The sequence below is a fragment of the Protopterus annectens genome, chromosome 16.part0 (assembly GCF_019279795.1).
Source record: "Protopterus annectens isolate FY-2018-M chromosome 16.part0, PAN1.0, whole genome shotgun sequence".
NCBI classification, from domain to species: Eukaryota; Metazoa; Chordata; order Ceratodontiformes; family Protopteridae; genus Protopterus; species Protopterus annectens.
In genome coordinates this window covers 117089421-117103361 of record NC_056750.1, presented here as the reverse complement: position 1 = coordinate 117103361, position 13941 = coordinate 117089421, and positions in this window count along the sequence as shown.

Here is a 13941-nt window from a genome sequence, read left to right as displayed (position 1 = left end):
CCTATCCCTTCAGCGTGTTTTGTTCATTGTGATGACAAGGTTTAGATCCCTGGAGCATGTGGCTCTGAGGGATTGGGATTTCTTTAAGTGTAGCATGCCCAACAGCTCTGGGTTTGACATGGCCTTGTATGTTAAGCAGAGATCACCTCTGAGAAGACGATATGCGAGAGAGTATAGCTGGAGTTTTTTTAGACAGTCAACATAGGGTATCTGCTTTAGGCCTGTGATTCTTTTAGTGAGGTATTTCTACAGTCTTTCCAGTTGTTGCAGATGTCTTGAGAGGTTCATACGAAACAGGGCATTGTATTCTATAATGGGTCTAATGAGGGATGACCTCCTTTTTTCTGGATGAAAAGCCCTTAGTGATGAGGTGTGCCACATAGAAGGATTTCCTGACTGTTGTGGCAATGTGGTTATTGAAGGTGAGACCACTGTCCACCTGGTATCACACTTTCGGTGTTTAGTGTACTGCCACCTATGTGGTAATTCATGGGTACATGTTTTTTTCCCAAAGGGGATAACTATCCATTTCTTGGCATTGAGCTTGAGCCCATGGCTCTGACACCAAGCATCTGTTTCTGTAAGGCCCTTTTGTAGAATATCCACATAATTTGGGGATTCAATAATGGCTCCCAGTTTGCAGTCATCTGCAAACTTTGTTAGCCAGAGTCCCTTAGTGATGGCGTGTACTTTAGAGAAGTAGATGCCAAACAAGAGCGGTCCAAGGACTGAACCCTGAGGTACTCCACTTGTCACTTGTCTGGGGCTGAATTTGGAGTCAACTACTTTTACAGTGTGAGTTTTGTCAGTAAGCCAGTTGGTAACCCATCGAGTGATGTAGGGATTAATGTCCAGCTTAGTAAGTTTATCTGTGATTCCAGAGTGGGGGATGGTATCGAAGGCCTTGGCAAGGTCCAGATAGGTTGTGTGGACCGCCTTAACCTCGTCCACAGCTCTGGAGACTGATTCGGAGAAGTCAGTCAGGTTCAGGAGACAAGATCAGCCCTTTACGAACCCAAACTGGGTGGGGTCCAGTGTTCGAAGGTTGCCAATGTCTTTGTTTATAAGTTCCATGATAATACGTTCCATGGCCTTGCAGAATAGACTCATCAGATTGTCCTGTAATAATGCATTTCTGTGGAATGGCTTTCTAATTACATCTGTGCTTAACGTACCATCAATTAGCTTACTTACTGAAACATCTAAAAAATCCACAGCAAATAAATCAAACCAAAATGTAAATTTAATTCCAAAATATTGTTAATTAGATATGCCACAAAAGCATGTAATGTGTCTATATTGCTGTCCGAAACCATTCAGCAATCATTAACATAATGAAACCAGAAATATATCCATGCGTGATTTGTATTTAAATTTTTATTCTAAATATATTTCCCTTAAAAAAAACATAAAAAAAATCTCAGCATATGTCAAGAGGGTTTTTGAAATTAGAAGTCTTATTACTTGTAACACTGCTTGGGTAGTGCATTTGATAGTATGTAAATATGGTAGTTTCTATGTTGGACAAACATTTCTCACTTGAAAATAGAGGATTGCCTTACATTTAAGTGATATGCAATCTAATAGAGATAGAAGTCCACTATATAAACATTTGGATGGACATCCCACGGCTTATTTTTCTTTCACTGGCATTGTCACAGTGCTAGGCTAAACCAGGTAAAACACAATATTTTGAACTATGAAGAAAGAAGATGGATATGGTGGTTAAGAGCAATAATGAGATCCAGTTTAAATGAAGAATTTTGATCTATTTAATATATTTAGATTGTTTTTAAATTATGATTGAATGTATAATTTGTTTGTTGTTTTTGCCAACATCATTGTCAAAACCTGGAACACACTACCAAGCCAAATAACGTCTACCACCTCCTTTAGTCAGTTCAAAAAACTCCTGAAAACCCACTATCTATAAGTAACTGGCTATGCTCATGCCACTCACCTGGCTAATCCATACCATGAGAATTTGTCAGGGTACAACTATGTATAAACAATTTCTCCCCTGAAAGCTTCCAAACCCGTGTACATTTACCTTACAAAACTTATAACTGCAAAAGAAAAAAAATGTACCTCTGATTGTCTACTGTAAGAAATGTTAATCACTAGCATGATGTCCTGTTGTGTGTATATATGCTATATGTATGTTTGTTGATCACTAGCATGTTGTCCTGATATGTATATATGCCATATGTATGTATGTTCTACTTCTTTTTACTCTCATGTAATGTATTGTAATGTGGAGCTGTTCTCCCCGGGCCTCTGCTGAAAATGGACCTGTGACCAGTCGGACTTTCCTGGTAAACAAATGTAAAATAAAATAACTAAATAAATACATAAATTGTTTTATAAGACCACTAGGTGTCAGTATTGTATAAGGAAATTTGGATAAGCAAACTACTTTTTAAAACAAAATTCTCCTTTCTATTGCTGTGTCATAATGTATTTTTTTTGCATAAAAAGAGGGAAAATGAGATCCTACAGCATTTATAAAACTTTTTTGGTGAAACCTTGGTCTGTGGGTTAAAGACATTTTCATTTTTGAAGTAATAAAAAAGAAAATAATTTTGAGTGCATGAGTTTGTTTTTTGATGTGCTATTGGGTCGTGCACTCTTTGCTCTTTCCTTGCACCTCTTTGGGATTTATATGAATACACACATACACACTCACACACACACACACACACACACACACACACACACACACACACACTGGTAACAAACAATATTAACGTACCTTAAGGTAGTGTCTGCTGGGCCTCCTCAAAAATCTTGCATGAAATCCTATTGGGTGATGTACATATAGACTGACAAACCATACAGTCTGAGCATTCAACCAGTAATATTCATCTCTACAAGTTCACCCAACTTACAACCATACCAACTGGATATAACGAAGCCACAGCCAGTCAACCCTTGGATGCATCCCAACAATACGATATTATGCCTAGGTGATCATTTCCCAATCTACACTGTAAGGCACTAAAGCAGCAGCTGCAAAACACATCACTACAGCCTGTTTAAAAAAATTATTACTTTTCATGAAGACACTTTTATTAATACAGTACATCTCCTTAACTGGGAGTCACTAAAGAGTCCCACCATAGATGATACTGCCTCTGACTTTAATAAAATAATCCTAGGTTTTAAACATATTAGCCCCCCTCCCCAGAATAAAAAATGTGAAAGTCAACCCTGCCCTAGCATATTGCCTACTCCGAGGTGATCGCTGCATAAAATATAAAGCTATGTCAAACCCAGAGCTGTTGGACATGCTACACCTAAAGAAATCCCAATCCCTCCGAGCTACACGTTCTAGAGACCTAAACCTTGTCACCACAATAAACAGGACATGCTGGAGGGATAGATTCCTGTCTCAGAGACTTCCCATACTCTAGAACAGGCTACCCACCTATGTTAAGCAAGGTTCTTCATTAGCACTCTTCAAGAAAAATCTTGATGAGTGGATGAGAAATAGGAAATACACCCCGGGGATCACTTCTGTGTCTCTGCTCGACAGTGGCACAGCAAAATAACTTTCTTGTGTGGCATAAGCCAGGGAACCTTGTTGGCTAGGCTTACGTAGGCCCTTGGGCTGATAGCCTAGTACCTACCTATGAACTAAATAAAACGGCTCCTACTTTACTAACATATAGACAACTAAGAAATCTAACAAAGCAAGTTATCATCAAAGATAAGAAACCTGTTAATCAATCAAAACAGACACACTAATAATCCAAAACTGTTCTGAACCTATCAATTAATTGCCAAATCCAGGACAAGCTACCAGTCAACACCAAACATACATAAACAAAATAATACCGTAGCCAAACAATTCAGTAACCAATTTATACAGACAGTATAATTATTAACAAACCAGGTGACTAATAAAGCTCTTGATGTTCCTACTCAGATAACCTCCTTCACTATTTCTCTTTGCAACCAATTTCCACAGAAGCCATCAAAAGATACCTCAAAAATATTAAGCCTGTTTCAATTACCCCTGACAATCTACAAGGCATATGTCTTAAAATAGCTGCTGAGGCTGTTGCATATTCAGTCTCAGTTCTGATAAATCGATCCATATCTGAAAATAAAGTCCCCTTAATATGGAAAAATATAATTCATAGTTCCACTGCACAAAGGCGGAATCAGTACAGATCTCTGAAGTTGTAGGCCTGCCATTTTATCTCCCCTGTCAAAATATTAGAAAAACATATTCATGTGCAACTTCTCAACTATCTAATACATAAACAGTATCTGTCTTCAACCTGGCATAACCTATGTCCTCATGACAGCACAACTACTGTTTTGCTGAATTTTGCTAGTAGTCAACATCCATATATTTGTGACTTCCAAGATGGCTGCACATTGAGTAACAGCTTGTTTCTGGCTCTCCCAGTGTGAAAACAGAAACTCAGCAGAGAAGGCCAATAGACTTGTGTTTATGGGTAAATTTCAGTAACTAGCTAGTAAATGCACTGCCTGAATGCCACCAGTAAAGAAATACAGAAGACCTGGAAAAAAAATCAGCCACAAAATTAAGGAAGAAACACTGACTGGGTAAGTTCTGCAGCTGTTCAGCAAAAAGCAATGCAACATTCAGACATGACTTCCAATAACCTACAGGAAGATATAAAACCACTGCATACAGACCTGGTTAACACACAAAAAAACACCAATGGAATATATCAGCACAAACAACAAATGGCTGGAAAAAATGAAAGAAGCTTTAAACAGATATTCAGATGAGATGATAAAGTTGCAAAAATCAGAGGTTGGAATGAAAAAAGACTGGCTGAATATGAAACTGCTCAGGAAGAGATGTTTCAAAAATAATGGAATTAGAAGACAGAGCACATAGGGAAAACCTGAGATTTTCAGCTATACCAGAGAAGCTGGAAGGAACAGACTGCATTAATTTTATGAAAGCACAAATAAGCAACTGGACTGGTATTCCACACCAGGAGTTGTTGAAAGGGCACATCATGTGTATGCTCCAAACCTGGCTATAAGAAAGCAGCCTACACCTTTCATAGTAAAGATGCATTCCTACCAGTAGAAGGAGTTGATTCTGACAAAATTGTGGCAGAAGGACAAAGTACTAAAAGTGGGAGACAGCAGTGTTTGCAGAGAATGATTACTCATTGTACAGCAGGCAGAAGAGGAACAAATGTATTCCACTATTCAAGGAATGTCAAAATGCAAGTGTTAGATTCAAGCTGCTGTACCCAGCCGTCTTCAAGGTATTCTTCCCTGGAGGGACAAAATCTTTTTCTGATGAAGTGCCTGCTAAGGAGGAAATCCAAAAGTTTGTCCAGCAAAAAGTAAGATGTGAAACAGAAGGAGATTCTGTTTCTTGTTCTTCTGGTAATAAAGACCACAGAGGGACTGTACCTGTGAAACCTTTTCAAATATTTCAATGGAAAATGTTGGAGAGAAGGAAGGGAGCACGAGAGTTGACTAGAACAATTGGCAGTAAGTTGGAAATGAAGTAGAGGAAGGATTTCAGAGATGAACAGTAATAAAATCAGTAACTTAATATGAGGTTACAATGCAGTAATTATATTTGTGAAATGTGACAGAACAAGAAAATCTGGCAATAATGGACTTTTTCAGCATATGCCCTACTTCCTGTCATTAATGTTCGGAAAAGTGCTTTGGGGAGTGGAAGAGGCGGGAGAAAGTTAACTGTCCATGTTGGAGTGAATGACCGGAGATGTACTTCCCTGGACTATATGAAAAGGGACATGGAGGAGCTCTCTGACCATGTGGCCCAGGCAGGTATGATACTAGCCCTGAGTAGCATCCTGCCATCGCTCAAAGTTATGCCACAGTACAAGGACAAACTGATTGACTAACAATTGGCTAAGATTCTGGTGTCATTCCAAGGGGATCCAGTATCTGTCCGCTTGGGATGATATGATTGACAGGCCATGATGCTTTGCCAGAGATGGCCTGCACCTATCACCGCTGGGATTCCGGATAAAGCTAAATCTAAGGGTAATGCTACTCAGTGCTAGAAGTCTAAACCTCAAAATGCACACACTCGAGGCTGTCCTTAAGACGGAGAATATCAACATCTGTGCAGTGACAGAGACCTAATTTAAGGCTCCAGAGAGCACCCCTGCATTACCAGGCTACAATTCTTACCACACCTTTCGGCCACCCAACCCGAACCAAAATACTAAAGGAGGAGGCGTGTCCATAGTCATAAAGGATATCCACACCTCCAGGCTAGTTGCTCAACATAATGCCTTCAAAATTATCCAAGTACAATTAACACTGGGCAAGACTGCAATTCAGGTTGTAGTGTATTACAGATCCCCCACCATGGCCCAGGATGCCCATTCCATGTTTCTCGATATACTGGATAATATTAAGATACGGCCCTACACCCTAATTTTGGGAGATTTCAACTACCCCTCCATCAACTGGGAAAACTGCTCGTGTACTAACTCATTTGCCCAACATTTTCTGGAATTCATTAATTCCAAAGCCCTGGACCAGCTTGTGCATACCCCTACCAGAGGTAGCAACATCCTGGACCTCTTCATTACCAATATGGGAAATAGATGCTCCATGCCAGAGGTCAACTCCTCGCTGGTCAGGTCTGACCACAAGCTAATCACCCTAGACATCCATATCCTGCCCCCCTCCCCATTAAGGAAACCACTGTAAAAAACTTCTCCAAAGCCAACTTTATGCTTCTTAAGTCAGAAGTGGCAAACTTCATTACACCCACACAAATGGAAAATAGTGGCACGACTGCTGAATCATATACAAATGCACGGTATAAGCACATACATAAGTGCATGGACCGTGTCATCCCCAATAGAACCAAGATGCTATCCTCCAGAAAAAGGAAGCCAATCTGGTGGTCCCCTGCTATAAACAAGCTCTACAACAGAAGGAAGAAACTGTTGCAGAAAAGAGTAAAATCTCATGACCGCAGGAACTCCCTGGCCAGCCTCAGCAAGAAGATGAGATCCCTCATAAAATCCTCCAAAGCTAGTTACGAAAATAAAATCACCTTAGATTTTAAAGACAACCACAAAGCCTTCTACAGCTATGTCAAGAATCTCAATAGCAACACCCAGATCTGCTTTGCAGTACAGCACAATGGCACTACATTTACTGAACCAACTGATATTGCCAACATTCTGACAGACAGGTTCAGTGCTAACTTCACCCTCCCTCACCCCCCCCAAAGAGCCCATCCCCATACCAGATGATTGCAAACCCCCTGAAATCATGGCCGCACAGGTGAAGACTGCACTCTCCAAAGCCAGGAACACAGCATCTGTGGGACCGAACAACATCCCAGGCTGCGTTCTGCATGAACTACAGAACGAACTGGCACCCCAGTTAAGTACCATGATCAACCATAGCCTCACTTCAGGCTTTGTGCCTAAGGAGTGGCACACAGTGACAGTTATCCCACTCCACAAAGGGGGTGCCACCACAGACCCTGGGAACTACCACCCCATTAGCCTGACGAGCCTGGTCTGCAAGGCCATGGACCGCATCATCCTAGAGCTTATAAACAAAGACATAGGTAACCTCCAAACTCTGGACCCCACTCAGTTTGGTTTTGTAAAGGATAGATCATGCCTCCTAAACCTGATTGACTTCTTCGAAGCAGTCACTAGAGCCGTAGACGAGGGTAAGGTAGTGCACACTACCTATCTTGACCTCACCAAGGCTTTTGACACCATTCCCCACTCTGGTATTATAGATAAACTCACTGGACTAGGCATAAATCCCTATATCACAAGAGGGGTGACCAACTGGCTCACTGACAGAACCCACACAGTAAAAGTAGCCGACTCCAAATCTGACTTCAGACCAGTGACGAGCGGAGTACCACAGGGTTCGGTCCTGGGTCCTCTCCTGTTCGGTGTCTACTTCTCTGAAGTCTAGGCAAATACAGCTGGTCTCTGGCGAACGAAATTTGCAGATGACTGCAAACTAGGAGCCATAATTGATTCACCGAAGGATGTGGACATTGTACAAAGAGGCCTCACTAAGACTGATGCTTGGTGTCAAAGTCATGGCCTAAAGCTCAGTGCCAAGAAGTACATTGTCATCCCCTTTGGGAAAAATACTGTACCCATGAACTACCAGCTCATCCCTTATTAGACCCATCATAGAGTACAACGCCTCGTTTGGCATGTACCTTACAAGACATTTGCAACAGCTGGAAAGGCCACAGAAATACCTCACTAAGAGGATTACTGGATTCAAACAGATGCCATACGCCGACCGTCTCAAAAAACTCCAGTTCTACTCCGTCGCATATCGCCTACTCCGAGGCGACCTCTGCCTAACATACAAAGCCATGTCTAACCCAGACCTGATGGACATGCTACACTAAGAAATCCCAATCTCTCCAAGCCACACTCTCCAGGGACCTAAACCTTGTCACCACAATAAACAGAACATGCTGGAGGGATAGTTCCTATCCCAGAGACTTCCCCTGCTCTGGAATAGGCTGCCCATTCATGTCAACCAAAGCTCCTCATTAGCCCTCTTTAAGAAAAATCTTGACAATTGGATGGGTACTAGGAAATTCTCCCCGGGAATCACTGCTGTGGCTTTGCTCGACAGGGGCACAGGAAAATTAATTTTTTTGGGTGGTGAAAGCCAAGAAACTCATTTGGCCAGGTTTTTATAAGCCCTAGGGCCGATAGCCTAGTATGAACCTATGAACCTGAATACTGAAAACAAGAAAAGGTACAAATGGAAATGTTTATGGAAGAATTAAATATGCCAGGGTTAGAGGCAGATGAGGCTCAATTACTAACAGTTAAGGTAGGAGAAGATGAGATTAAAATGGTTATGTCTAACCAACCTACAGGAACATCCCCAGGATTAGATGGTATTCCTGTTAAGTTTGGAAGCTAGTAGGTGAAAACTGATAAAGATCTGGAAGATTTTGTTTAATAGTATTTTAAGAGGAGGAGAAGTACCAGCATCCTGGAAGAAAGCTGTGGTAGGTGTAATACCTAAAGACAGCAAAGACCCATTAGATTCAGCTTCACACAGGTCCATTTTAATACTAAACCATGATTATAAAGTGTTTTTGTCTAGAATGGCTAAAGGAATGGAAAAGTGATACCAAAATTGATAGATATGGATTGGTGTGGGGTTTTTTTTGGGGGGAGGGGTGTCATTTGACAACATTAACAGAACACTGATGATCCAGAGAGGGAAGCAGAATGTAAGAAAATACTACTGCTATTGGTGGGTCTTGATGCAGAGAAAGTATTTGACAGAGTACACTGGGACTTTATGAGCAGGGCAATGGAAGCATTTGTTTTCCCTGATAAAATTATAAGGTTGATTAGGAGTATATATGAGGGATCAAGGTGGAAATTAAAGTGGGCAGAGGAACCTGGCAGGGGTGTCCTCTTTCCCCTTTTTTGTTTGCATTATATATATAACAATTAGCAAAGAAAATAAGGGAATCAGAAATTCAAGGATATAATTGGCATGGCAGTCAAGAAAAGCTGGCTCTATTTGCAGATGATATTATTTTATATATGACAAAACCAGAAAAGGACATTGCAGTTTTGTGGTATACTGTAAGACAGACTCCAATCTTTTCAGGGTATAAAATTAATGAAGCCAAAACAAAGGCAATAGTTAATTATGTACCCACACATGAATTGGTCCAACAATATCCATATTTATTGGGACATGATAAAATGAAGTATTTAGGAGTGTAAATTAGAAATGACTCGGTTGTGGCAGGTAAAGATATTTGGGAAGAGACTAAACAGAAAATAATACAAAAACTGAGAAACTGGAGGCTTTGTTCTAAGGATGTTCAAGCAATTAAAATGTTTTTAGTCCCTTTAATCTTATACACAGGTCAGGTATATTTTTATCAACCAGAGAAGAAGCTGTGGATAGCAACTGAAAATGAGCTGAAGGATTTTATCTGGGAGGGGAAGATCACAGGGGTCAAATGGGATAAGGTGTTTCTTCCAGTAGAACAAGGTGGACTATGATTACCTAATTTGAGGGAGTATTTTAGAGCAACACAGTTAAGGCTGTTATACATAGCACAAGCAGAAAACTGTAATTCAAAGTTTAAAGGGATGGTATTGATAATATATGGGGGAAGCTTAAGAAACAAGGAAAGACTGGAATTTTGCAAACTCTTACCAACAACAATCATACAGAATATTGCATTCATAAAATAGCAAGGAGTATTTTAAAAACTAAATCAGCATGGGAATGGAGAAAAGAGATTCTTCCTATAGGTATGAATGCAGTTACGGATACAGACAATAGGCAAGAGGGGACTGGAATTTATTGGAGAAAACTGGCAAAGGAACCAAGGTATTGGAAGCAAATAACTAGAAAGGGAAAGGTAATAGATTGGGAAGATGTCAATAATTTATTTGGACTGCAGGTTAGAGATTGCCTTCCCTATCAAGGATTGATATTAGAATATAGGCAAAGTGAAAGAAATGGGGGGGGGGGGGTTCCTTAAATGAAATACCAGAACTGGTAGAGTTTTTAATTAAATCTAGAACAGAAGCTGCCTTTAAAAAAGGAATAATTAGTAGAACATGTAAAATATTGCATGACAACTATAACAATCATTCAGAGGAGTTAGAAAGGATTGGGAAGAAAGACTGGATAAGCAATTCACAAAGAGACTATGGGATATATATATATATATATATATATATATATATATATATATATATATATATATATATATATATATATATATATCCATCCCAAATTTGCAACAAAGTCTAGAAGATTTAGGATCTTTGCCTGGAAGTGTTTGCATAGATATTTTTGTACTCCAAGTGGACTCCAAAGAATTTTTCCACAGCTGGATAGCAGATGTTGGAGGTGTGACAGGGAAGAAAGAGGTGGTTGGCAACATATTTTTTGGGAGTGTAATGAGTTGGCAGACTTTAAAGATTCCCTGCAGACCGCTCTGTCTGTAATGGTGGGTGAGCAGATTGGATTGACTGGGGAGATGATTTTTTTTTTTGAGTTATGATACAGAATCAGAATTGCCTAGAAATATTAAAGCCTTGCTGAGTATAGTTATGGTGGCTGCCAAAAAAGCAATTACTAGAAAATGGAAATCAAAGTCTAAACCAACTTTACTAGAAGTAGTGAATATAGTAACAGAAATAAAACAACTGGAATTGGGATCTTTAGAAAAGGGAAGGAGCAAATTACGCAAGAAAAATGGGAGTTGTGGGAACAATATATGCACAGACAGAAAGAGGTTTAAAAGAAGGCAGGATATGAATGAGCTATATAATGCTTAACTGAGAATGACTGGTTAGATTATAAGTTATGTACGAAGTTTTTCAACTACAGTTGTTTCCATGAAGTCAGTCATGCATAATGTTTGCAACTAAAGTGGTGTCAGTGTTTGTTTTTCATTTATATAAATATAAGATTGCCTATGTCATATGTTGTTGTATCTTTCGGCTTTTCCCGATTAGGGGTCGCCACAGCGGAACTCCGGTCCGCTAATGATTGGCAGTAGATTTTTACTTACCGACTTGCCAGGCCTGATGCACAACCTTCAACGAAGGTACGCCCATTCACGCATGCCTCCACACAGAAGTCTCTTTAGCTGAGAATCGAACAGGACGTCTTACTGTGAGGCGACAACGCTACCACAGCACCACCACCACAGCCTGCCTATGTCATATGTGATAATGTAATAAAGATGTTTTTTGTAAAAAAAAAATATATATATATATATATATATATATACACATATATATATATATATGGATCTAGGACGTTTGCTCGACGACCGAAATCCAAATGGCCGGGAATACTTATGCGGAAGTGCTATTCATCGAAGCAGCACTTTTGCGTAAGTATGACTGTTGCCGAGGCTGTACTACGGTGCGGGTAAGTGAAATTTCACTTTTCTCCACTGTACTGCTGTCTCGGAGGGAGAATATTAAAGCAGGGGGCGTGTGGATGTAAATGTAAATGAAGTGTTTTTTTTTTTTTTATCACACGCTTTAACAAAAGCGCTTTTTCAATAAAAGCGCTTTCGTTAGAGTGTGTTCGGGTTTTATGGATTCGGACATTTGCTCAGTCGAGCAGACGTCCCAGATCCATATATATATATATATATATATATATATATATATATATATATATATATATATATATTCATAGAATTGCCAGAAGCCTTAAAGCCTTATGTCTGCAGTTTTCCTTGACTTAATCAAAAGCTTTTGATACTGTCTCCCACCAGAAGCTCTTACATAAAGTCTCATCCTTACGGTTCACCAACTTTTCACTGCAGTGGTTCTCCAACTACCTCTGAAAGAGATCACAAGCGGTGATATAGAAAAATGATTCCCCCACGTTCTTGCCAGTAGCTATTGGTATCCCGCAATAATCTGTACTAAGGCCCATACTTTTCGACATATTCATCAATAATTTCTACACTACTACAAAAATGCTGCCATAGTTCATTATGTCGATGACTCTGTTCTAATCTGCACTTCTAAAACTCTGTAAACTCTTAAGACTTTATACAACAATCCTTATTGATTGAAACATGGCTAAATAATTCACAATGACTTCTAAACCCTAAAAAAAAAAAAAAAAAAAAAATACTGCTTTTTACCACAAACACATATCTACCAGTACATCACTATTCACCATTGTCTCTGCTAACAACAGCATGTAGAACAAATAAACCACACAGTTACTGGTGTTGCCATACAGGATCATTTAAAATGTAAACACCATGTATCACACATATTTTTAAAAAAAAATCATCAAAAAAGGGTTCATTATATAGTATAAAAAACTACCTTACTAACATAGCGAGAAGATGTATAGTCTACTGCCATCTCTCCTCTATGCTACCCTGTCTTCACTCACCTTCAGGTCTCACAACTGTCCAAACTTGAGCAAGGTTAAAATAAAATAGCCAAATTTGCAGTAAACTGTAACAGTAGAACACACCACTGCCTAGAACCCAGTCAATTAAACTGGTTAGAACTACCATATCACCTAGCTCTTTCTCAGCTAACTACAATACACAGACTTCACTATTAGCCAGAAAATTGCCCAGCCTTTAAAAAACTTAGTACACTACTCTCCCAATAGATTTTTATGCTGTAGAGAAAAATTACTAATCACTATAACCGTATCATCTAAGAGCGCAGGAGACTCCCTATGCTCAAATAATGTAGCTAAACTATGGAACCACAACTAAAATGTAACTTGTCTAATCAGTGGACCTGTTGCTGTGTATCTCCAAGATAAATGCCACTGTAATCTATAGCTTGCCATGTTGTCACACCTTTTCATCTGATATTGTTAATCCTCGTTCATTCCTTATGCCTGGGTTACCAGTTCCGACCTCGGAACCGAGCCAGCCGTCTTCCAAGCTCGCAACAGCCACAAACTCTCGAGCAAAACTCTTACCCATAATTCCCCTCTCCCTGTTACCTCAGATTTCATTTGCCGCATCACCATTCAGTTGTGTCAAGCCACTTCTCTTGAGCTAAGTAAACTTCTTTGATAATACATTATCGTATTACAGTTATTCTTTGTTCTAATTTTGTTAAATAGTTATCTCTTACCCTATCGCATCTAGCAACTCCTTTTTTTTGTTTTTTTTCTAGACCTTCTTTCTTCTTACCGTGAGGTAACTTCTATACCATCGTTGGTAAAATCTTTCCTGCTTTACCTTCGGGTATTTTTTGTACCATTGTTGGTACCTTCTTCCTTCCTTTCTTTCTTCCTCCTATCATGGCAGAGAAAAAAGGTGGTCCAGGATTTAAAAGATGTGTGGATTGTGGACATAAATTGCCTATTTCAGATGCACATGCATTACTTGTTTACTGTTTGGGTGTGCCTCACTTGACTTGTGCTAATTTTTCTAACAGGACTTTGGTG